The 27,396-nt window shown below is 37.1% G+C and overlaps 1 protein-coding gene and 1 long non-coding RNA gene across 6 annotated transcripts in view; one reads left to right on the forward strand and one right to left on the reverse strand.

The window, feature by feature from the left end:
- The window catches only part of ANKS1B (ankyrin repeat and sterile alpha motif domain containing 1B), a 1,049,816-nt gene that overhangs the window by 415,768 nt on the left and 606,652 nt on the right, over positions 1 to 27,396 (reverse strand). The gene's annotated exons all lie outside the window — the stretch shown is intronic.
- LOC145546982 (uncharacterized) lies at positions 1,952 to 25,857 on the forward strand. The gene is made up of 3 exons (XR_014083432.1): positions 1,952 to 1,990; positions 22,916 to 23,130; positions 23,252 to 25,857. It is a non-coding gene; the product is annotated as an uncharacterized LOC145546982 (long non-coding RNA).

Consider the following 27,396-nt stretch of genomic DNA (forward strand, 5'->3'; position numbering starts at 1 on the left):
GTTTTGAGAACTGACATCTACTGTGATTTTACTCTCTTAGTTCAGGCCCACCTGGCCTAATACAACTATGACCTCTATGTTCATCTTCCTTCCTCTGATATTTCAAATTCTAGGATATACATAGATGTCAGAATAATCTCTTTAAGACAGTTTTGATTGTTACTCCTTGTTTCAGAACACTTCCATGGTTTTTTGTTGGCTTCAAAATAAACTCCCAATTCATTTGATGACATTTTGAGGTCTTCATGATTACTACAAATCCTCTAATTTTATTTCCCTTTCCCCAAGTTCCAAGCAGGTAGGATTACCGGCTATAAAATACTTGGGTTGCTTTTATTACGTCTCCACATTTATGCCTCTTCTTTGACTTTGGATCTGATGATATTTTCTTTATGAAACCCTTTCTAATCCCACCTAACAGGAATAAATCTCTTCCTTATCTGTTTTAAGTGGCATTTTTAGACCATCTATTATAACAATATTTTTTGTCTAACATTATAGTTATTGGTGTACAAGATGTATTTCTTGAATGTAGGACTATGTCTGGCTAACATTAAAAGTAGTAATAATTCATTATGCACCTGCTAAACCAAATAATGCAATTTTCATTTCACAATTCAAACTGTGTAAAATCCTCCTAGTTTCAGATTAAATTTTTTTTTAAGTCTATCCCAAGTCTCTCAGTTCTTAGTTTTAAAAGAAAACAGCTAGGTTCGTAAATAGAACCAATCAGGTTCTAGATCTCTTAAGAAGGTCAAAAAGTTTGTAGCAGTTTGGGAATCTATTTAAAGGGATACAGGTTGCTCAACATTACCTGTACAAGAAGTTGAAAGCAAGATGCTATTTGTCCTTGGCCACCCACTCCAGTACTCTTGCCTGGAAAATCCCATGGACAGAGGAGCCCGGTAGGCTGCAGTCCATGTGGTCGTTGAGAGTCGGACACGACTGAGCAACTTCACTTTCACTTTTCACTTTCATGCATTGGAGAAGGAAATGGCAACCCACTCCAGTGTTCGTGCCTGGAGAATCTCAGGGATGGGGGAGCCTGGTGAACTGCCGTCTATGGGGTCGCACAGAGTCGGACACGACTGAAGCAACTTAGCAGCAGTTGTAAAGGTGATATAGAGTGGAGTTAAAGTAGGCATCAACTACAACCTCTCCTAGGGTCACATGCATATTGTTTCTCCTGATCATTCCTAAGCTATAATTAGGTAGGTAAGCTGCACAAATATTGAGCAAACATGACCATAATGTTTTGGTTTGGTAAGGCATGTGCTAATTGACCAGTTCCTCAAATCCCATTAAGATGCACACCATGGATCAAGTACCTAGAAGACTGCTACAGGCATTCTAGGCATTAAATTGTCTTTGTTAAATGAATGAACACATGACATGGAAATGACTTCATGGGATTTTCATTTCTTAATAGAAAGAGAGAGAAGAGGAGAGAGTGAGATTGAGAATGAGTGTGCATGTGTGTGAGACAGGGAGAGAGGGAGGGACAGAGGTTATGTCAAGGTCCAGGCTGCTGTACAAAAACAGCTCAGAGAAAATATGGGTTACTAATCACTTTACAAATCTTTATATAAACTAAACTTTTTTCTTTTAACTCTTCAATCATTCAGTTTGTACTCACTAATTGTCATATATTGAGGAAAGGTTTTCATGCACACGGGAAGTGAGTTGGGAAAAACTGGGGCAGGGGGAAGTGGTGAGGAAGAGGTAGGAAGAAGAAAGAGACCTTGAATCATGGTGTTTCTAGTTTTGTTGAAGTTTTTTCTCATGAGCCAAACCATTGAAAGAACCCTTGTTTGGGTCTGAAGATCACTTTAAAAATAGTGTTTATGTATATTTCTCACTTTACATGAAATACTTTCTTGGAATCTTAAAATTCTTAAACATGACATCATATTATTGGACAGGCCTCATTATTCAACTGGAACTTCTCTAAGTTCCAAAGGTGAGACAAGAGGAAGGAGAGAACCAACAGGTACGAAGAGCTGCTATGCTCTAGGCAGTGTGGTATGGATTATTTAGCCCACTTTGTTGTTTGTTGTTCTTGTTTAGTCACTAAGTCATGTTCAACTCTTTTGTGACCCCTGTGGACTGTAGCCCACAAGGCTCCTCTGTGCATGAGATTTTCCAGGCAAGAATATGGCCAGTGGGATTGGGAGTAAAAGGGGAATAACTGTTAATGGATACGGGACTTCTTTTAACAGTCAAAAAAGTGTTTTAAAATTTACTGTGGCAATTGTTGTACAACTCTGAATATATTACAAACTACTGAATTATACACTTTGGGTAAATTGAATGACATGTAAATTATATCTGAATAAATTTAGTTATCAAATAATAATAGTAAAATAAAAACAATTAGTTCCTAAATTTTCTATAAATTTGTAACAACACAAAACAAATAATTGCATATAAGAATAATTATTATTGGTTTACTTGTTAGTATTTTTTTTCTTTTTCTATTTTTCTTGGTTACTCCTTCTCCCAGTACCTCCAAACCACCCACGTCATCCATTCTCCCATCAAGATAATTCATGTTAACAAACTAGTACGTTTCTTCATATGTATGTATCCATTGTCAAATCTATCTCTCACACACACACCACAGCTATGTACAAATATGTTTATATATATATATATAAACATATATATATATACATACACACACACACACACACACACACACACACACACACACACATATATATATACATATATAGGTATTTTTGGACACCATTTCCTAAAAATAGAATCATAGCACACATTTCTGAACCCAACTTTTCTCATTCAACAAAGCTTTATGAAAATTCTAACAAGTAAATGATAAGCTCTAATTTCTTCTTTTAAATAGTTGCATAGTAGTCCATAATGGGTACATGATACTTGATTCAGTTCTTTGCCTGATATCTCTAGATGCAACTTTTCAACAGACTCACCCAGTTTTCCCCAGTGGTAACATCTAGTGCAACTATAGTATGATATCACAACCAGATATTTGGCACTGATAAAATCCATTGATTGTTCATACTTCAGTAGGTTTACATACACTCATTTGTGTGTGCATGTGTACACGTTTAGTTCTATGCCATTTTATTACATGCATAAACTGTGTGACCATCACTTCAGTCAAAATAAAGATAGTACCACTACAGGCACCTGCTATCTTTTCATAGCTATGGCCATCTCTCCCTATCTGCTTTTTAATCTCTGGCAACTACTAATCTGTTCTCCATCTCTGTCATTTTGTCATTTCAAGAATACAGAAAATCAAGTTATTTTTTACAAAGGTAAAAAGGTAATCTATGAAGAAAGGAGAGCCTCTTCAATGAATAATGCTGAAATAATTAGAGATCCATATGCAAAAATAGATTTTAATTCATATCTCGTGTCATGTATAAAAGTTAGCTAAAAATCATAGGCCTAAATATAAAACCTAAAACTAAAAACACATGGAAGAAAATTTAGGAAAATAATTCGGGAAAAATCTTGAACTTAGGTTAGGTAATAAAAGCACAATTCTAAAAGAAAAAAATTGATCATTATAATTCATTAAAACTTTAAAATTTTGATCCTTTCCCTACAATAATGAAAAGGCAATATGCTGACTAGAAGAAAACATTTGCAAATTGCATGTGATAGCATACTTGTATTCAGAATATATAAAGAACTCTCAAAACTCACTAATAAGGAAACAAACCAATGTTTGGTTTTTTTGGGCTACACTGTGTGGCATGTGGGATCTTAGTTTCCAGACCAGGGATCAAACCCATGCACCTTGCATTGGAAGCACAGAGTTGTAACCACTGAACTGCCAGGGAATTCCCTGGAAACAAATCAATGTTTTTAAATGTGCAAAAGATTTGAACAGATATTTCACCAGAGAAGACACATGGATGACAAATAAGCTTGTGAAAAGATGTTTAACATCATTAAGAAAGAGAAAACTTATAATGAAACCATAATATGATACCATTTGTGGTTTAGTCAGTAAGCTGTGTCCAACTGTTTTGTGACCCCATGGACTCTAGCCCTCTGTCCATTGGATTTCTCAGGCAAGAACACTGGAGTGGGTTGCCATTTCCTTCATAACGTGATACCACTTATTAGAATGTCTAAACTTTAAAAAGTCTGACCACACCAAGTGCTGACAATGCTATGAATCATAGTTTGATAGTTTCTTTAGAAGTCAAATATACATCTACTACGTGGCTCAGCTTTTCTACTGCTATGTATTTACCTAAGAAAAATGAAAGCATATGACACATAGAGACTTGTAGATGAATGTTTACAGCAGCCTTATTTGTAATAGCCAATAACTGCGTGCATGCTGACTCAGTTGTATCCAACTCTTTGCAACCCCATGGTTGGTGGAAACAGTCTAGAAGTCCATCAACAGGCAAATAAACAAATCGTAGTACATCCACACAAAGTAATAATATTCAGCAATAAAAAGAAATGAACAGATGATACATTCATCACATAGAATGAATGTTAAAATAATTTTGCAGAGTAAAAGAAACCAGAAGGCAGTATATTGTCACCCTGCTTATTTAACTTATATGCAGAGTACATCATGTGAAATGCTGGGCTGGATGAAGCACAGGCTGGAATCAAGATTGCTGGGAGAAATATCAATAACCTCAGATACGCAGATGACACTACCTTTATGGCAGAAAGCAAAGAGGGACTGAAGAGACTCTTGATGAAAGTGAGAGAGGAGAGTGAAAAAAGCTGGCTTAAAACTCAACATTCAGAAAACGAAGATCATGGCATCCAGTCTCATCACTTCATGGCAAATAGATGGGAAAACAATGGAAATAGTGACAGACTTTATTTTCTTGGGCTCCCAAATCACTGCAGATGGTGACTGCAGCCATGAAATTAAAAGATGCTTGCTCCTTGAAAGAAAGCTATGACCAACCTAGACAGCATATTAAAAAGCAGAGACATTACTTTGCCAATAAAGGTTCATCTAGTCAAAGCTATCGTTTTTCCAGTAGTCATGTACGGATGTGAGAGTTGGATCATAAAGAAAGCTGAGTTCTGAAGAACTGATGCTTTTGAACTGTGGTGTTGGAGAAGACTCTTGAGAGTCCCTTGGCCTGCAAGGAGATCAAACCAGTCAGTCCTAAAGGAAATCAGTCCTGAATATTTATTGGAAGGACTGATGCTGAAGCTGAAGCTCCAATACTCTGGCCACCTGATGCAAAGAACTGACTCCTTGGAAAAGACCCTGATGATGGGAAAGATTGAAGGAGGAAGGAGAAGGGGAGAATAGAGGATAAGATGGTTTGATGGCATCATAAACTCAATGGACATGAGTTGAGCAAGCTCCAGGAGTTGGTGATGGACAGGGAAGCCTGGCGTGTTACAGTCCATGGGGTTGTAAAGAGCTGCACATGACTGAGCGACTGAACTGAACTGAAAAGAAACCAGACTCTTCAGAAAAGTGTGATTCTATTTACATAAAATTCTAGAGAATGAAAACTTATCCACAGTGACAGGATAGATCAATGCCTACCTAGAGGTGGGAAGAAGGGGAGTGAAAAGGATTATAAAGGAACATGAGGAAACTTTTGGAGATGTTTGTTTTCTTGATTGTGATGATGGTTTCATAGGTGTATCTGTTAAACATCACACTTTAAATTTGTGTAATTTACTGTAGGCCAATTATACTTCAATAAACCTAGTTTACAAAGCTTTTCAAAAGTAGGAAAAGGAAATAAAGAATGATAGGGGAAAAAAGTGACTCATTTTAAACACTATTGTCAGGGAATGCCTTTGAACAGAGACTGGAATATAGTGGAATGTAGTGAACAAGCTTTTCTGGTATTTAGGAAAAGAGAGTTTGAGGCAATGGGAAGAGTAAGTTCAAAGTCCAAAATCCTGACCTGTGTTGTAAGGGCACGATGACACTAGCTCATTTTTGACATGTTCATAACTATTTTCACTGCATATAGTGTAGCTATAGAAGGCCTCTGAGGAAAGCACAGAAACCCACTCCAGTATCCTTGCCTGGAGAATCCCCATGGACAGAGGAGCCTGGTGGGCTACAGTCCATGGGGTCACAAAGGGTTGGTTGGACACGACTCAGCAACTAAGCACATAGAAGGCCTAGGCCATTGAAATGAATGTATGATTACTCCAGGGTATGGTCTGAAACTGTTATAACTGTATTAAATTAAATCCATGATATCAGTTTAGGTCTCTAAAATTATTTTTTTCTTTTAAAAGTAGAAGGCAATTCACATACTGCTTAATTTCAGATAATTTCTTAATTAGGTTCTAATTAATTGAGGAGAGGAGAGGATACTTTTCTTATACTTAATTACTTCAGCATTGACTGATTTATTTAACAAATATTTATAAAGTACCTCTTGTTCCTAGCATTTTGCTAGGCAGTGGGACTATAGCTTTGAACATCCCTCAGTTCAGTTGCTCAGTCATGTCCGATTCTTTGCAACCCCATGGACTGTAGCACACCAGACATCCCTGTCCATCACCAACTCTGGAGCTTGCTTAAGCTCACATCCATCAAGTTGGTGATGCCATCCAACCGTCTAATCCTCTGTCCCCTTCTCCTCCTGCCTTCAATCTTTCCAAGCATCAGGGTCTTTTCTAATGATTCAGCCTCTTGCATCAAGTGGCCAAAATATTGGAGCTTCAGCTTCAGCATCAGTCCTTTCAATGAATATCCAGGACTGATTTCCTTTAGGATTGACTGTTTGATCTCCTTGCTGTTCAAGGGACTCTCAAGAGCCTTCTCCAACACCACAGCTCAAAAGCATCAATTCTTTGGTGCTCAGCTTTCTTTACAGTCCAACTCTCACATCCATACATGACTACTGGAAAAACGATAGCTTTGACTAGATGGACCTTTGTCAGCAAAGTAATTTATAGGCCAGTGGAGAATACTGGCTTACCACTGAGAAAATGTCAATAGAGATTAGAGAAATTAAAACCTTAGAGACATGATTTCTCATGGTCATGGTATAGAGGAGAAATGAATTAGAGAAAACCACCTAAGTGATTCCAGGTTTCATGAGCAAAAGAGAAACACTATCTATTTCAATAAGGTACCTCCAGGCTGAAACTGATGAAACAGTTAAGGTGGGTAAAATGATTTGGCAGAGGCAAGACGTATCAAATTTATTAAAAAGGAAAATGACATTTAGGAAGGGATAGAGGAGAGCCCCTGGACACGAGTTAAAAAAAGAAGCTGGCTAATCCCTCAAAAATATAATAAATAGCTGTTTATCCTAGCACCAAGGTAACTGATATAAGGCAAATACTTTTTAAAGAATGTGAGTCTTTCCAGTAATCTAAACTATATATAAAAGAAGAGAGCTAATATTTATTGAGCACCTATACACATCGGGCCTTTTAAATAATATCTCATTATGTAAAATAATAGCAAACATGCATTTACTATGGTCAGACTCTAAATAATATACACATATTGTTGTTATTCAGTTGCTAAATCTTGTCCAACTCTTTGCGACCCAATGGACTGCAGCACACCAGGCTCCTCTGTCCTCCATTATTTCCTGGAGTTTGCCCAAATTCATGTCCATTGAGTTGGTAATGCTATCTAATCATCTCATCCTCTGCTGCCCTCTTCTCCTTTCCCCTTCAGTTTTTCCCAGCAGCAGGATCTTTTCCAGTGAGTCAGCTCTTTGCATCAGGTGGCCAAAGTACTGGAGCTTCAGCTTCAGCAACAGTCTTCCCAGTGAATATTCAGGGTTGATCTCCTTTAGGATTGACTTGTTTGATCTCCCTGCAGTCCAAGGGACTCTCAAGGGTCTTCTCCAGCACCACGATTTGAGAGCATCAATCCTTTGGCGCTCAGCTTTCTTTATGGTCTAACTCTTACATCCATACATGACTATTGGAAAAACCAAAGTTTTGACTATATAGACCTTTGTTGGTAAAGTGACGTCTCTGCATTTTAAATATGCGGTCTAGGTTTGTCATAGTTTTCCTTCAATAACTCATATTATTTTCACAAGTTATCATCTCATTTTATACAGGAGAAAAATAAAATACAGAAGGTCTTAGATTGTTTAAATTTTCACAGTTAGACTAGAACCCTGATAGCCTGGCACCAGAGTCTAAGATTTTAGCCACTACTCTATCCTGCTTCCCTGTTCCAGGGCCACAGGGTATGAACCTTGCCCTTTTGCAGGAGGGAGAATATTTATTCACCCAGCCACATACTAGCAGGTTTGTTTTAAAAATGGTTTCCCAGTTGTTCTGTTAATTCTCCTTCCCACCCTTCATTTTATATTTATGATTCTTGGCTTCTAAAGTACAAAATAATGAGAAAAAGCTGGAAGGAATACTGAGAGGTGGAAGAAGGGTAAATCCTATCACTTGGATATTTTTATTTCACTCTAACAAAGGGCTTTTCTGTGCTCCTGAGAAACAGCAGCTTCAGTATTGTTTCCATGTGGGTACTTAGCCTCTCTGGACTGCAATACGTGGATGCCTGTGCTGTGTGTCCGGAAAAATGCTGCCTCAATGAGAGGCATGCAGTTAAGGGCCCAGACTCTGAAACCGGTTTGCCTGGGTTTGAATCTTGGTTCTTCTCTATTATGTAAATACTTGCCTTTTCTATTCTTGAGATTCTTGATATGGAGCTCACAGAAATAGAAGGAGTACCTTTCTAGTGGGCACGTTTCTGGGGCTTAGATTCTCTTCAGTGAAATAAGGGTGACAATTTACCTATTTACCTACCTATCTTATGGTTTTGTCTGAAGCTAAAATGAAATAACATATGGGAAAAACCCGTTAGGAACCATAAAGAGCTATTCAAATGCCAGGCTGTGTAATTGTCTTCACTGTCAGTAGAATATATGCTTATGTTGTTCATTCAGTCTCTCAATCAAAGGGATGGTTCTGAGCCATCAGTGCTTTTCCTTGCCCAGTTCTCTTTGCTTCAAACAGACAAAAGTGCATGGGGTGGTCAGTCCGGACAAATAACAGAGGAAAGCTCATTGTACTGTGAAATGATCAGAATCCCAAATCCCATGGTGTCATTAGGGGCTTGGTCTTATCTAACATACACCAACAGCTAGGTCTTCAGCATTGAGCAGTCTGCTCTTCACATCCATTTAAAGTGAAATGAGAATAAACAGGAGGGGGCAAGGAATGGCAAGAAAGCATAATTCTCATTCCTAGCTTCATAATGAACAAACAGGTCTATTCAGTTATTTATTCCAACGTATTTCAAATAAAAACTGGTCATTTTTAAAGAGACTGGTAAAGAGCCCACTAAACTTCCTAAGAAAACAGTGTCCACATTTGGGGGAGAAATTTGCACATTCAACAAATAATTATGGCGTTGGTTTCTATGTGAGCCTGTTCTGTCTTTTATATTTTGTAGTACAGGTATAGGAGCTAGAAGTGAACAGTGCTCATTCCTGTAGGATAATGTAACAAAAATCCTGACTAATGATTCTATTTTTAACTAAAAAGTATCAATATCTCATTTTTCCAATCCTGAATGCCCTCTGAGCTGGGAATCATAAGCTATATATCTATTTTCCAAATGGAGAAAAACTGACAATGAAAATTAGCAGGAAAAGAGATGATGCAATAAGAAAAATGTCTCTTCTACTGATAAAAGGACAACTATTCTGAAATGCAAAAATAGAAATGTACAATATTATGTAACAACCTAAACGGAAAAAGAATTTGGAAAAAGACAGATATGTATATATGTGTAACTGAATCACTTTGCAGCACACCTGAAACTATCAAACATTTCTAATCAACTATACTTCAATATAAAATAAAAAGTTTTAAGAAAAGAAAGAAATGTAAAGCAGAGGTGGCAGACAATAGCAGAGGCAAAAGGATTAGTTATTCTAGGATTTGTGGAATGTTGTGGTTCAACAGAATTCTGGATCATAAAGTCAAGATGCAAACAGGAAAATGCTCCAAGATCATGCTTTGGTGTTTAAATGCTAAGGGAAGTTAGGAGCTCAGATTCAATTTTCCCTGAGGCCTTGAATTTATTTTGAACTAAAAACTTCATGGAACACTTAAGAAATATCAGCCATTACAAAACAGATCTGACAACTTCTGTGCTGGGGTATGGTCTAAAATAGGAAATGAAATTTAAGCCTAAAATGCTAAAATCTTCTGGCAGACAACAATATATAAATATATATGGGCCATACCTGATTGGAAAAAAATCATAATTCCTTTGATTATATTCTTTTTTCCCCTTCTTTAAGGCATACTAGCAAATGTTTCAATCTTCTTTGAGAAGCTGTATACAGCATTAAGTCACTGAAACCTCCCATGTGCCAGTCATTGTTTTAAGACCAGAGAGGAAAGAAAATTTGTTCTGCCCTTAGAACCTTGGTCTAGTTGAGAGAAAATTACCATGCAGGATGATGAATTCTATAATAGAGATGTGTAAAAGATACTGAAAATGTAGAAGGAAGGCAAAGATGCTTAAATTGACTCAGGTACAGAATTTACAGGAGTCCATTTGATCTGTGACTTGAAGATTTAGGAGGAGTTTGAGGGGCAAAATAAAAAGATAATGGTGATAGTTAATTTATGTGTCAATTTGACTGAACTAAGAGCTACCCAGAGAGTTTGTAAAATGTCTAGTTCTGGATATGTCTGTGAGGGTGCTTCCTGATGAGATTAGCATTTGAATCTGTAGACTGAATAAAGATTACCTTCACCAGTGTATGTGGGCATTGTCCAATCCAGTAAGAATCTATTAGAACAAAAAGAATAAAGCAGATTAACTCTATGCTTGAACTGGAACATTCATTTCCTCCTGCACTTCAACACTGGTGCTCTGAGTCCTGAGCCTTTGGACTCAGACTGAATTACACTACAGGCTTTCCTGGTCTCCAGTTTGCAGACAGTAGACTGTGGGACTCAGTCTCCAATTCCTATCATAAATTTTCTCTTAGACATGTCTATCTATATATCCTATTCATTCTGTTTCTCTGGAGAACCTTGACTAATATAATGGAATTCCAGGCAGAGGGACTAGGATGAGGGAAAGATGTGTTTGAGTAAAAAAAATGATTAAAATGATTCATTATTACTGGAATTCAAAGGTTATATACACATGTCTGAGGAGGATAGTGCTATAGGAGATAGGGAAAGATAGGTGGGTAGGAGACAGATAATCACGTAATTTTATGTCATGGAAAAGAGTAACTATTTTCTTTCTTAAGAACAGAGAGATATTTTCCATTTGCAGCAAAATGGATGGACTCGGAGGGTATTATGCTAAGTGAAATAAGCCAGACAGAGAAAAACAAATACGGTATGATATCTCTTGTACATGGAATATATAAAACACAACAAAGCAGAGAATATATTTTTAAAAAGAAACAGATTTCCAGATATAGAGAACAAGATAGTGGCTACCAGTGAAAAGAGAGAAGGGGTTGAGGAGCAATGGAGAGGAACGGGATTAAGAGGTACCAACTATTATATATAAAATAAGCTACAAGGATATATCATACAACACTAGGAATATAACCAATATTTTATAATAACTATAAATGGAGTATAACCTTTGAAAATTGTGAGTCACTATATTGTACACCTGTAACATATAATTGTTGTTCAGTCACTAAGTTGTATCCGACTCTTTGCGACCCTATGGACTGCAGCACACCAGGCTCCTCCATCCTCCACCAACTCCTGGAGTTTGCCCAAATTCATGTCCATTGAGTTGGTGATGCTATCTAACCATTCCATCCCCTGCCGCCCCCTTCTCCTTTTGCTTTCAATCTTTCCCATCATCAGAGTCTTTTCCAGTGAGCTGGCTCTTAACATCAGGTGGCCAAAGTATTGGAGCTTTAGCTCCAGCAACAGTCCTGCCAATGAATATTCAGGACTGATTTCCTTTAGGATTGACTGATTTGATCTCCTTGCAGTCCAAGGGACTCTCAAGAGTCTTCTCTATCACCACAATTAGAAAGCATTAATTCTTCAGTGCTCAGGATTCTTTATGGTCCAGCTCTCACATTCGGACATAACTACGGGAAAAACCAAAACTTTCGACTATATGGAACTTTGTCAGCAAAGTGATGTCTCTGCTTTTTAATATGCTCTCTAGGTTTGTCATAGCTTTCCTTCCAAGGAGCAAGAGTCTTTTAATTTCATGGCTGAAGTCACTATCTTCAGTGATTTTGGAGCCCAAAAATGTAAAAAATCTGTCATAGCTTCCACTTCTTCTCCTATTTGCCATGAAGTGATGAGAGCAGATGCCATGATCTTAGTTTTTTAATGTTAAGTTTCAAGCCAGCTTTTTCACTCTCCTCTTTCACCCTCATCAAGAGGCTCTTTAGTGCCTCTTCACTTTCTGCCATTAGAGTGGTATCAACTGCATATCTGAGGTTGTTGATTGTTAATGTTTCTCCTGGTAATCTTGATTCTAGCTTGTGATTCACCTAGCCTGGCATTTCTCATGATGTACTCTGCATATAAGTTAAATAAACAGGGAAATGATATACACTCTTGTTGTATTTCTTTCCTGATTTTGAACCAGTCCATTGTTACATGTCCAGTTCTAACTGCTGCTTCTTGACTAGCATACAGGTTTCTCAGGAGACAGGTAAGGTGGTCTGGTATTCCCATCTCTTTGAGAATTTTCCACAGATTGTCGTGATCCACAGAGTCAAAGGCTTTAGCATAGTCAATGAAGCAGAAGTAGATGTTTTTCTGGAACTCCCTTGCTTCCTCCATGATCCAATGAATGTTGACAGTTTGATCTCTGGTACCACTGCCTATTCAAGACCCAGTTTGTACACCTGGAAGTTCTCATTTCACATACTGCTGAAACCTAGCTGGAAAGATTTTGAGCATAACCTTGCCAGCATGAGAAATGAGGGCAATTGTACAATAGTTGGAACTTTCTTTGGCATTGGAATTGGAATGAAAAGTGACCTTTTCCAGTCCTGTGGCCACTGCTGAGTTTTTCAAATTTGCTGACATAGTGAGTAACATATAATATTGTATATCAAATACACTTCAGTTAAATGAGGAAAAAGAAAAAAGAACCAAGAGATATGATCAAATTTTTGTTATACAAACATTATCTGGGAGAATATGAGAGACAGAATAAAGCAGGGAAGAAACTGGGAGTGGGGAGATACAGGAAATCTATAATACCTACCTCTTATAGAACAAATAGACAAAGCAATCCAAGTAAATATGGGGACAGTATTTAAGCAAAGGGGGTTCTAAATATCCTCAGTCTCTTAGAACCTTCTGAAGCAAACTCGTTCAAGAGCTCACTGAATTTTCTGTGAAAGAAATTTAGCTTGCCATGCCTCAACTGTAGAAGTTACACATGAGATTGATTCTTCCCATAGAGAAGATTTTATCTAATTGGCTCACACTTAGCTTGAAAGTCATGGCAAATGAACGTTCTTTGATTGCCAGAAAGACAACACAAAAATTCCAAATGTTCTGTGTATGCATCACAAAGTGGTGAAAAGGAAATTAATATATGATTTAGAAAAAGGAATATGAAGATTAAAAAAACTAACAAATATAGAAAGTACTTAGAATAGTACTTCACATATAGCATGCACTAAGCAACTATTAGCAAAAATAATATAAAACATCTGTTATAATAATAAATATTAGCTATAATGATTAATATTTACTTGTAATACACAGAATACATATAATAATGTTATTCATAATTATTGACCCCTGCTGCTGCTGCTAAGTCTCTTCAGTAGTGTCTGACTCTGTGCGACCCCATAGACAGCAGCCCACCAGGTTCCTCCGTCCATGGGATTTTCCAGGCAAGAATACGGGAGTGGGCTGCCATTGCCTTCTCCTATTGACCCCTAATTTATAAACAAATTTCAAAAAATCAACTTGTTAAGACAGTCAAGTACCACCTAAAACCTATGAAATCCATGTTTTTGACAGAATTCACTAAGAAATTCTGGGTTTAGACTTAACACTCATTGCTCTTTAGCAGATGCATTGTGATTAAGTATGGACAAAGATGAGACACCGAATTCATTTAATCGTCATAGCCTGACAATTTTAATTGTTCTGAAATCTCATGGGCAGGGTAAATACCTTCTGTGCTAGAGACTTGTTTACTTTCTTGGTAAAGACAATTGATGAGTCTGAGATTTCTATAAAACAGAAATTCTCCAAATATTTTCAACCTCAAGGTTAATGCTTATTTCCATTTTCTACTAAAATCCTGAACATTCAGGGCTAAAGACTTGGTTTTGCTTCATTTACCCAGCAACCATAAAATGTTTCTTTAGGTAAAGTGGGATGAGTTTTGAGAGAGTTCGGACCTCAAGCTTGTGAGTAATCCTTCATACTTGAGACAATCTCAGTAACTTCCCATGCAAAAATTTTAATCTACTTCATACAGAGGCAATTGGCTGAAAATTACAATATAAATCAAAAATTTTTTAAAGGAATAGAATGGTCTTAGAAATGTAGAAGACCAAAACCTCTTTATTCCAAACATGTAGTTGTAGTTAGGTAAGTTAAAATAAGTTGAGATTCATAATGCCTCAAAGTCATAGAGGCAGAAAAAGAGCTTTGTTTTCTGGTCCCAACAGTTCAGTTCAGTCACTCAGTCGTGTCCGACTCTTTGCGACCCCATGAATTGCAGCATGCCAGGCCTCTCTGTCCATCAACAACTCCCGGAGTCTACCCAAACCCATGTCCATTGAGTCGGTGATGCCATCCAACCATCTCATCCTCTGTTGTCCCCTTCTCCTCCTGCCCCCAATCCTACCCAGCATTAGGGTCTTTTCCAATGAGTCAACTCTTTGCATGAGGTGGTCAAAGTATTGGAGTTTCAGCTTCAACATCAGTCCTTCCAAAGAAGGACTATGTTATGTCCTAAATATGCTATCTAGGTTGGCCATAACCTTCCTTCCAAGGAGTAAGCGTCTTCTAATTTCATGGCTGCAATCACCATCAGCAGTGATTTTGGAGCCCAAAAAAATAAAGTCTGACACTGTTTCCACTGTTTCCCCATCTATTTCTCATGAAGTGATGGGACCAGATGCCATGATGTTAGTTTTCTGAACGTTGAACTCAAAGCCAACTTTTTCACTCTCCTCTTTCACCTTCATCAAGAGGCTCTTTAGTTCTTCTTCACTTTCTGCCATAAGGGTGGTGTCATCCGCATATCTGAGTTATTGATATTTCTCCCGGCAATCTTGATTTCAGCTTGTGTTTCCTCCAGCCCAGCGTTTCTCATGATGTACTCTGCATATAAGTTAAATAAGTAGGGTGACAATATACAGCCTTGATGTACTCCTTTTCCTATTTGGAACCAGTCTGTTGCTCCATGTCCAGTTCTAACTATTGCTTCCTGACCTGCATACAGGTTTCTCAAGAGACAGGTCAGATGGTCTGGTATTCCCATCTCTTTCAGAATTTTCCACAGTTTATTGTGATCCACACAGTCAAAGGCTTTGGCATAGTCAATAAAGCAGAAATAGATGTTTTTCTGGAACTCTCTTGCTTTTTCGATGATCCAGCGGATATTGGCAATTTGATCTCTGGTTCCTCTGCCTTTTCTAAAACCAGCTTGAACATCTGGAAGTTCACAGTTCACGTATTGCTGAAGCCTGGCTTGGAGAATTTTGAGCATTACTTTACTAGCATGTGAGATGAGTGCAATTGTGCGGTAGTTAGAGCATTCTTTGGCATTGCCTTTCTTTGGGATTGGAACGAAAACTGACCTTTTCCTGTCCTGTGGCCACTGCTGAGTTTTCCAAATTTGCTGGCATATCGAGTGCAGCACTTTCACAGCATCATCTTTCAGGATTTGAAATAGCTCAACTGGAATTCCATCACCTACACTAGCTTTGTTCATAGTGATGCTTTCTAAGGCCCACTTGACTTCACATTCCAGGATGTCTGGCTCTAGGTGAGTGATCACATCATCGTGATTATCTGGGTCATGAATATCTTTTTTGTACAGTTCTTCTGTGTATTCTTGCCACCTCTTCTTAATATCTTCTGCTTCTGTTAGGTCCATACCATTTCTGTCCTTTATCGAGCCTCTCTTTGCATGAAATGTTCCTTTGGTATCTCTAATTTTCTTGAAGAGATCTCTAGTCTTTCCCAATCTGTCGTTTTCCTCTATTTCTTTGCACTGATCGCTGAGGAAGGCTTTCTTATCTCTCCTTGCGATTCTTTGGAACTCTGCATTCAGATGGGAATATCTTTCCTTTTCTCCTTTGCTTTTCACTTCTCTTCTCTTCCCAGCTATCTGTAAGCCCTCCTCAGACAGCCATTTTGCTTTTTTGCATTTCTTTTCCATGGGGATTTTCTTGATCCCTGTCTCCTGTACAATGTCATGAACCTCTGTCCATAGTTCATCAGGCACTCTGTCTATCAGATCTAGTCCCTTAAATCTATTTGTTACTTCTACTGTATACTCATAAGGGATTTGACCTAGGTCATATCTGAATGGACTAGCGGTTTTCCCTGCTTTCTTCAATTTCTGGTCCCATCACTTCATGGCAAATAGATGGTGAAACAATGGAAACAGTGACAGACTTTATTTTTGGGGGCTCCAAAATCACTACAGATGGTGACTGCAGCCATGAAATTAAAAGACACTTGCTCCTTGGAAGAAAAGCTATGACCAACCTGCTGCTGCTGCTGCTAAGGTGCTTCAGTCGTGTCCGACTCTTTGAGACCCTAAGGACTGCAGCACGCCAGGCCTCCCTGTCCATCACCAACTCCCGAAGCCCACCCAAACTCATGTCCATTGAGTCGGTGATGCCATCCAATCATCTCATCCTCTGTCGTCCCTTTCTCCTCCTGCCCTCAATCTTAACCAGCATCAGGATCTTTTCAAATGAGTCAGCTGTTCGCATCAAGTGGACAAAGTATTGGAGTTTCAGCTTCAACATCAGACCTTTCAATGAACACCGAGGACTGATCTCCTTTAGGATGGACTGGTTGGATCTCCTTGCAGTCCAAAGGCCTCTCAAAAGTCTTCTCCAACACCACAGTTCAAAAGCATCAATTCTTCGGTGCTCAGCTTTCTTTATAGTCCAACTCTCACATCCATACATGACCACTGGAAAAACCATAGCCTTGACTAGACAGACCTTTGTTGGAAAAGTAATGTCTCTGCTTTTTAATATATTTTCTAGGTTGGTCATAACTTTCCTTCTGAGGAATAAGTGTCTTTTAATTTCCTGGCTGCATTCATCATCTGCAGTGATTTTGGAGCCCCCCCAAATAAAGTCTGTCACTGTTTCCCCATCTATTTGCTATAAAGTGATGGGACCAGATGCCATGATCTTAGTTTTCTGAATGTTGAGCTTTAAGCCAACTTTTTTACTCTCCTCTTTCACTTTCATCAAGAGTCTCTTTAGTTCCTCTTCACTTTCTACCATAAGGGTGGCATCATCTGCATATTTGAGGTTATTGATATTTCTCCAGGCGATCTTGATTCCAGCTTGTGCTTCCTCCAGCCCAGCATTTCTCATGATGTGCTCTGCATATAGGTTAAATAAGCAGGGTGACAATATACAGCCGTGACGTACTCCTTTTTCCTATTTGGAATCAGTCTGTTGTTTCATGGCCATTTCTAACTGTTGCTTCCTGACCTGCATACGGGTTTTTCAAGAGGCAGGTCACGTGGTCTGGTATTCCCATCTCTTTCAGGATTTTCCACAGTTTATTGTGATCCATACAGTCAAAGGCTTTGGCATAATCAATAAACAACTATGAATATTGTTATCATAGGCATTGTCATCATTATATGGCTTTCAAGGCTCCCCATTACTGGGCTTACTCTTCTCAAACTTTATGCATATTCCTTTCCTTCCATATTAAGGGAATGACTTTCTTGTACTCATTACCTGCCTCATGCTTTCTTGACCCTCTGTTTTTGCTATGCTATTTTTTTTACACATTGTATCCTGTGGCTACCTCATCCTCATTTTCAACTTCCTTATGGCTTTATTTTATTAGCGCTTCAAGGTTCTTCCATGTCCTCCATAAGATGTTCTAGAATACTTCCAGTAGGAATAACTTCTTCCTATAAGCTCCCACAGCACATCATTTGTGCCTCTTCCACGGCCAGTTTTCATTTTTGATGCTAGTAATACTTGTGTATATGTCCTATGTTTCACCAGACTTTAAACACCTAAATGACACAAGCCATTTCTTATCTCTTTGTCACAACAGTACCTAATAGAGTATTTCTTTCAATTGCTTCATGAAAGGTCTGGAAGAATAAAATTAGACACACCTTAATCTCCTCTGCTACTTACTAATTGTGTGATCTTAGTCAAATTACTTAGCCTTCCTGAAACTTAGGTTCCTTTCCTCAAAGAATTAAAAATTATGCTCATGTCACAGAATTGTTCTGTGGTTAAGTGGAAATAATTCATGTAAAGTGCTTAGCATAAAAGTCGGTACATACTTTTCAACACACATTCATTTTACAAATTGGATAACTGTAGAATGCTCAGCAGTTATAAAGTACAACAACTGTGTTTCTAATTTAAAAAATCATCAGATACAAGAGAAGGAGTAATAGAATGTCCAATATATTCTAATGATCTGATGGTTTTGGTCCAACAACTACATCAGAGTGGGATACATGACTCACAATGCATCCATAGCAACACTAAGATTATGGGTTTAGAAAGAATGAGGTCATTGACTTTGATTCTCCATAAAGGCTCTAGATCTTTACTCCATTTAAAAATATGTACAATAGAATCAGAGTTCAAAAATAATATATACTGTAAAAGATTCTCTGGTATATGTTCAGCCTTTAAGAAATGAACATAATGAACTGAAACTCTGACATTTTATCACAAAGATGGCATAGCTCAGTGGTGATAATATCCAGAAAGTGTATTGATGATGTTAATTTTTTTATATATTAATATTTTTAAATTGGCTTGTGTTCTATTGGAAGCCAAAGAGAATGTTATAATAACATAAGATCATAACAATGGTAGGAATTTTACAATTAAAAATGCTAAAATGATTTGAAAATTTCCTTCTATGATATCTCTACTATCTGAAGTATTTTGGTGGTTTGGTTGCTAAGTCGCGTCCGACTCTTGCGAGTCCATGGACTGTAGCCTGCTGGGCTCCTCTGACCATGGAATTCTCCAAGCAAGAATACTGGAGTGGGTTGCCATTTCCTTCTCCAAAAATGAAAGTGAAAGTCGCTCAGTCCTGTCCAACTCTTTGCGACCCCATGGACTACACAGTCCATGGAATTCTCCAGGCCAGAATACTGGAGTGGGTAGCCTTTCCCTTCTCCAGGGGATCGATCGAACCCAGGTCTCCCACATTGCAGGCAGATTCTTTACCAGCTGAGCCACAAGGGAAGCCCAAGAATACTGGAGTGGGTAGCCTATTTTTAGGGGATTTCAATAAATCAATAAGATATATAGATTATCTAGTGAGAATCTATTTGTTTCCACAGGCCATTAACCTGTTGGCAGCACATTTATTCAATTATTTATGACATGTTCTGATTAACAAATTTGTATTATCTGGAATATAAGTTCAGTCCTATTCAATACACTATTAAAGTTTTATTATCTGCTCCTAAAAACCAGAGTTGAGTGCATAATTATTTCTTTCCTTAGCATTTTACAAATATAAATGGGCTCATTTCCAATAACAAAAGATTAACCATTGCACAAGGCATACTAGAAAGGAGTACTCATGATATCACATTTTAAATAATTGGAAATGTATTTAAATATATTTCACCTAAACTAAAGTGTGACATAAACCATCTGTGTATAATAAAAAATCGCATCTACTTAAATTCTATGGGAACAGATTATAGTGACTATTATGTAAAAAATTACCAAATATTCTAATAGCTTTATTTTTTAAATAATTAAAAAGCTTTCTGTCTTTAGTATTCAATATAATAATTAGAATTTGGGTGCAATATATTGAAAATTTATATGCTATTTTACATAATAATTGCAATTTACTACCTCACTCTTCTGGTATTGAAATCTAGAAATCTTGAGACTAACCATTATGCTTTCCTATCTGTCATGTCTTAGATAATCTGTCATCATATTCTGATGTGTTTTCCTAGTTCTTCAGATTTGACTTTTCCTTGTATTCTCATTGATTTCCTTATACCTGGAATAAATTATAAATCTCTTTAATATGTTTAATCTGTGTACATAAGAGTTGTAGATGTTCAATACATAATAGATGAAAGAATTACTCTTCTGATGTTCTTCTTGGTCTCTCTATTCAGCCACTGAATCTCTGAGGAACTAGTGTAAGACAGATTTTCATTTATTATTCAATTCAGGCTCTATATGTAACATAATCATTTTAAAGATAAGTTTAACCAGAATATATCTATTCATGGGAATATTTCTTATTTATACTTATTTGAAGACTAAGGTACACTTAATGTCTGTATTGTATAAACATATAAATACATGTATCTGTCTAACATAAAGGAAGTCCTCAATTATTTTTTTTTTAACAAATGAGTGAACAAATGAATGAACTCATCAAAATGAATGAGTTTAGGCCATTCCCTAGAAGATTCGAGAGACTCATGAGTGTATTAGGTTCTAGAAATTCAGCAGTGAAGACAGACCCCCAACCTTCCTTCACATAGCTTACTGCTATATCACTACATTTAAACAGGAGTTTAATTATTTTAAAAATAGAGTTTCATATTAAAAGAAGCCATTTTTAAATGATAGATTGTCAAATGCATAAGAGTTTTTAAAATATTTGGGCATGATTTGATCAACAAATAAATTTCAAGGAATAAAATAAAAAGAAGCAGAGTATGAACTTATATATTAAAAGAGTCTTTAGAAACCTATCAACCAATTATAATATAATTTACATTGGTAGCAACCTGATTCAACCAAACAAAAGGGTAAAACATGAACAGAGAATTGGGTACATTTAAATATCAAGTGGCTCATGAATAGTAAGGAATTATTGTTTGATCTTTATTTAGATGTGGTAATGCTGGGAAAGATTGAAGGCAGGAGGAGAAGGGGATGGCAGAGGATGAGGTGGTTGGATGGCATCACTGACTCAATGGACATGAGTTTGAGTAAGCTCTGGGAGTTGGTGATGGACAGGGAAGCCTGGCATGCTGCAGTCTGTGGAGTAGCAAAGAGTCAGACACGACTGAGTGACTGAACTGAACTGAACTGAATGATATTTTGGTTATATTTTTAAGTCCTTATTGTTCAGAGTTATACACAAGATATGAACAGATAAGTCTAAGATTTTCTTCAAATGATCCTAGGTGTCTATAGGAGTGAATGGTTGGTACAAGATTGGTTTTCTGTTGATAGGTTTTGAAGTTAGGTGATGAGTTCATGAGTATTCAGAATACTATTCTCTTTATTTCTGTATATGTTTGAAATTTTCTATAATAAAAAATTTTAAGTCATGTTGGTAAAACTATAGGAGAAAGTTTGAAAATGTTATTTTGATCTTTTAGGAAAAAAAAAATGGGATGGAATAAAATGCTGTCATACCTAGCTTCCTAAATGCTTTAGTTGATGCATTTTATTTAAATACTTTAACTATATATTATTGAATTTACAGTTAGCTAAAACAACAAATTAAATGGTAGAGTCATGATCTGTATTTTGTCAAGGATTTTAATTTTACTGGTTTTTATTTACTGTACGCTCCTCTTAAGTAGAGCATTTAGTCAGACAAGTGACAAAACTTCAAAAACAGAATAAAATGTTAGTTTCCTGTAAATTTCCTCTGAATATCTACCTTTTTGGTGATTTTGAAATGGACTTCTTTTTAAAAAAATTTATTTATTTTTTAATTGAAGGATAATTGCTTTACAGAATTTTGTTGGTTTCTGCCAACATCAACGTGAATCAGCTACAGGTTCTAATAGGTGAATGCCATAAAGTCAAATGTGGATTTGGTCAAAAATTCTGTTTTTGACTGGATCAAGCAAAACACTTCCCAAAGTGTAGTAGCAGCACAACTTGTTATATTTGCAATAAGAAAATATTGGTAAGGACTATAAAAGTTACTTAAGAAGGAACTTCACAAGGAAATGAAGCACAAATGGAAATGCCACAGAAAGTAGAATGTAGGGCAAATTCCTGAGGAGATCATAGAGAAATAGCAAAAGCTTGTAGGGCTTGGGTCAAAAAGCTCAGTAGGAAACAGGATGCCACATCTAAGGGACATAAAAGGAAACAAAAAAATTTCTTTTACTATTTCAGGAACAAAAGAAAGCTAAATGACACACTTTGCTTCTACAGTAGACGGAAAGGGAAAGCCAATGGCCTGTGATAGTAAAAAATGCACAGGCAATTGGTAATTTAAAAAAATTCTTAAAAGAAAGACGAACTTGAAGTAGAAATACTAGTGCATTGATTGTGAGGCACAAATTTAAGATGCAAAAGGGAAAATATTTTTAAAATTTATTCTAACATGATTTACTATTATGATCTTATAATTTATATTCAAAGATATGTAAACAATTGACCATTTTATATGATGGAATATTATGCAGCCAATAAAAGTCATGTTTTAAAGGCTATTTAATAACAAGACAAGTTGCTAACAATATAACATTAAGTGATAAATGCAGAATCATATATTGTCTGGAAAGGATGATCAAACCATTAACAGTAGTTATGCCTGATACGGTTATTAGAAATTTTCATTTTCTTTATTGTTTGTACATTTGTCGGATATTCTACAATGAAAATTATTTACTTTTATAGTTAAATATAACAGTAAAAATATTGTTTAAAGCACCAACTCCTCAGTCTCCTACAGTTCAAATCCTACAAGGTCATTTATATAACTCTTGTTAAGGTTGTCAAAATCAACACTTTGCCAAATGATACAAATGCTTTTTGCTTTTATTCTCTAGTTCTCTGTGACATTTGACATTGTTGGCCACCCCATACTAAAATTTTCTGCTTCTTTGGCTTGGCTGTTCTAACATAACCACACATCAGCCATCACCTAGAAGATCACAATGACTCTGTCTTTACTACAAGCCATTCTGCGTGTTGCCACCAGGGCAAACTTGACTACATCACTCCACTGCTTTCATCCTTTCAAAGACTTCTCATAGCACATAAGGTGAGTTACTTAGGGCTTTCTCAACTGCAAGTGACCTACTGAAAAGGAAAGGACAGTTTCAGGTCAAGGAATTTAAATTAGTCCTCAGATCACTCTTTCTTGCTTCTGTTTTCTCTCATAGTTCCATCTCTTATAAGCAGATGAGCTTCCCTCAGAGACTGGGATGAGAAGGAAGTGCCATAGATAATTTCGGATTTTTATATCATCCTGGCTAGCAAATTCGAAGCCAAAAGAGATGCCTTCTCTTCCATTATTCATGAAATTCAAGCCAAAGTCTCTGGATAATACGTCAGAGAATAATATGCTTACATCTTGGATTAATTACAAAGCCTAAGAGGGCAGGCCCATGAAATAGGTACAATTCTGTGGATGGAGGGATAATATGTATGATTAGCAGCCTGATCAATGTGGAATGCCCAAGGGGGAATTCTTTAAAGGCAAATAGGAACCCTGTTAATAAGAGAAGTGGTGAGGAATACTGGGCAGATGAAAAAACAAATATCCCCTATATAAGGTAACACCCAATCTCCTTAGCCCAGCACTCTTGAATTTTCTTGGACTGTCCTCTGCCTACTTTTCTATCCTAATTCTTTGCCATTTACTCCCAAGAAGTCTACAGTCTAACCCCAATGAACTTTCTGCTCTTTTCAGAATAGACTGTGCTAGGTAAAATTAAGAAGAAGGAGGTAGAATAGTAGCCCCCAAATATGTTCACACCTTAATTCTTGGAACCTGTGAACATTATCTTACAGGACAAAAGGTATGCTGAGATGTGATTAAGGTTAAAGACCTTGATAAGGAAATTATCTTGGATAATCCAGGTTGGCCCAATCTAATCATACGTGTGTATGTGCTCAGCCATGCCCGACTCTTTGCAACCCCATGGACTATAACCTACCAAGCTTCTCTGTTTATAGGATTTTTCAGGCAAGAATACTGGAGTGGCTGTCTTTTCCTCCTCCAGGGGATCTTCCTGACCTAGGGACTGAACCCACATGTCCTGCATCTCCTGCATTAGCAGGTAGATTCTTTACCACTGAGCCACCTGGGAAACTGAGTTCTAAAATGCAGAGAACTTTTCTCTGATATAGAGAACCAGAGAGATGGCAGTGTGAAAAGACCTCAACAAACCATTGCTGGCTTTGAAGGCAGGGGAAGAAGGCCATAAAGAATGTAGGTGACCTCTAGAAGTCTCTAGAAGGAAAAGGCAAGGAAATGGGTTCTTTTCTGGAGCCTCCAGAAAGTAATGTAATTCTATTGACATTTTGATTTTAGCCAGTGAGGCTTACATCAGACTTAAGAAACTATCACAGAACTGAAAGATATTATACTTGTATTGTTTAAGCCACCATGTCTGTGATAACTTGTTACAGCAATAATAGGAGGCTAATACACAAGCCATGCTACTTCAGACTTTTGTAGAGGAAGAAAACACTTTCCTGGCTGGATCTGAGAATTAAACTAACAAAGGCAAATTAATAGGAGAAAGGCAAACAAGTTTATTTAATATAAGCTTTGTGTGACACAGGAGCTTTCAGAATGAAATGAAGACCCAAAGAAACAGTAATTTTATGTGCAGTTGCAGAGGAATATGATAGATTAAGGAGCATGAGGTAATTGTAATAATCTGGGGAATCTTAGCAAGGGCTATTTATTAGAATTCTTTTCAGCATCCCTTTGTCTCTGGAGATAAAGATGCTTCTTTCCTCTAGTATAGAGAAGACACCTCTCACATGAGGATTTTATGAACTATTTCAGGGAAGAAGGGTGAGGAGAGGGGGTCAGAGTCACCTTTCTGCTTCTGTTATTTTCTCAAACTCCTTTGGCTTAAAATATGCAATACACTAAGGTACCAATATTTTGGAATAGCACACCCTGAACACCATCACTTTCTTGCTTTTGCATAATCTGGCCATTTCACGTAAAACATCTTCCCTACTGACCTACCCTACTCACCCAGTCTGTTTGGTGAACATCTACTCTGTTCAAAATATAACTCAGATGTTAGCTCCTCTATGAAACCTTTCTTAGTATCAGCCCCACGAAGATGTGAGTACTTCTTTCCTATGGCCACACAACATTCTCTGTATTATTCTGCTATAGTATTTAGCACACTATATCATATGCCCCGATATAAACCATAGATCAAACAATGTTGGGAACATACTACATTTTAATAAGCTGTCGGTAAATGCCAGAAACATCACTGCACTGATTATTCATTTTGAAATTTAAATGAGAAGGAGAAAGAATTGGAAACTGTAAAATGTTTAGCATATTACAAAAAGAGAATATGAACATAACATTATAGATTTAACTTCTATCACCATAAAAATGCTGGAAGTCAATCAATAGTGAAAAAATTTTCAAATATATTGAAGACTGCGGACACATTTTTATCATAGGAAAATCTTGTCAATTATTTAGTATAATCTCCTGCATCTGTAACTGAACTAATAAATTTTGGGGTAAAAAGCTGGTTAAAATCAATCTTCTTGATGTAGCAAGGTTTTAGATTGAATTATATACATCAGTAAACTTGGAAAATATGGTATTTTCCCTAATGGCATTAATAAATAGCTAATGCTATCACCTAGAATCTGGCCAAGACATTTATGTCAAGTCAACCTGAAAAATGGCCTCCAAAGGATTCTTGCCCCCTGAAATTCACTCTCTTTGATAGTCCCCTTCCATATTAAATAGGACTAACCTATGTGACCAAAAAAACTTCAAAAAAGTAACAATGTATGACTTCTGAGGCTAGATCATAAATAACATTGTTTCCACTTTACTCTCTTGAATTGCTCATTTTGGGGAGAGATAGTGTTGTGAGGATACTCAAGCAGTCTTGTGGAACAGTCAATTGGGGAAGAACTAGATCTCCCAGTGACAAGTAATACCACAATGTCAGCTGTTTAAGTGAGCCCCTTGGGAATCAGATCCCCAGTCAAACTCAAAGGTGATTGCACCCCTGCCCCATTTCTTGACTGCAACCTCACAGAGATCCTGAATAAGAATTACTCAGCTAAGTTGCTCTCAAATTCTTGACCCATACAAACTGTAAGAGCTAATAAGTCTATTGCTGTTTTAAGTTTTGGGGGTACTTTATTATGTGGCAATAGGTAACTAGCATATCACCTGTAGAATAGACATAGAGATAAAATTCATGTAAAGTATTTCCTCATGTTAGTCATGGATTAAAGAAAAGGTTATTGTCCTTTTATTGTCAGCCTTAGCCTTACAAACCATTAAAATGGAGAGCTTCAGAACCAAAGGAGATAACCTTAGAGCACTTTATTTCTTTTCATTTTTATACCAAACAACAAGAACAACAGTGAAGTCTGGATATTCCACTGCCAGTTTTCAGTGAACAGTGGTGAGAATGGAACACTTCCTCCAGATTTTTTTCTACCATTGGAGGATGTGAAGTTGGATGGTGTGATGGTTAATTTTATGTGTCAACGTGACTTGCCCACAAGGTGCCCAGGCATTACTCAGATTAAAGATTATTTTGGGTGTGTTTGTAAGGATGTCTCTTGGTGAGATTAGTATTTGAAGGAAGACTGACTGAAGCATATTTTCCTCTTTTATGTGGGTAGGCCTCATAAATTCTCCTTGGTCTCTAGCTTGCCAACTGCAAATTTTTGGAATTTCTGTCTCCATAACTGTGTGAGCCAATTCCTTATAGTAAATATACCTATTCATCTTACTCAACTACACATACATATGTAGTTCACACAGTGGTAAAGAATCTGCTTGCCAATGTAGGAGATTCAGGTTTCATCCCTGGATCAGGAAGATCCCCTGGAGTAGGAAATGGCAACCCACTCCAGTATTCTTGCTGGGAAGATCCCATGGACAGAGGATCCTGGCAGGCCACAGCCCATAGGATTGCAACGAGTTGGACATGACTGAGCATGTGTACATGCATATGTATACACCCTATTGGTTCTCTTTCTCTGGAGAATGGTGACTCACACAGAGAGTGAGATTCATAATGTGACTTCTGAAAATGAGAAAGAAATGATAACACTGTAAGTCTTGCTCTTGATAAAGTTCAGGAGAGAAGCAGAACTTTGGGGCTTTTCTATTTTCCTGAAAAAAAAAAAAAAAAGAAGAAGAAGAAAGCATAAAAGCTACCCACCATCTTTCAGGTTTAATCTTCCTGTGGCTTGTCACATTTTTCCTATTTTAGAGAGTCTATGGATGAACACAAATTCAGTGTGTCTCTATAATTATTGTATCAAATGTGACCATCACAGAAGA

Source organism: Giraffa tippelskirchi, chromosome 4 (genome assembly GCF_054371585.1).
Source record: "Giraffa tippelskirchi isolate mGirTip1 chromosome 4, T2T-mGirTip1v1.2.pri, whole genome shotgun sequence".
Lineage (NCBI taxonomy): Eukaryota > Metazoa > Chordata > Mammalia > Artiodactyla > Giraffidae > Giraffa > Giraffa tippelskirchi.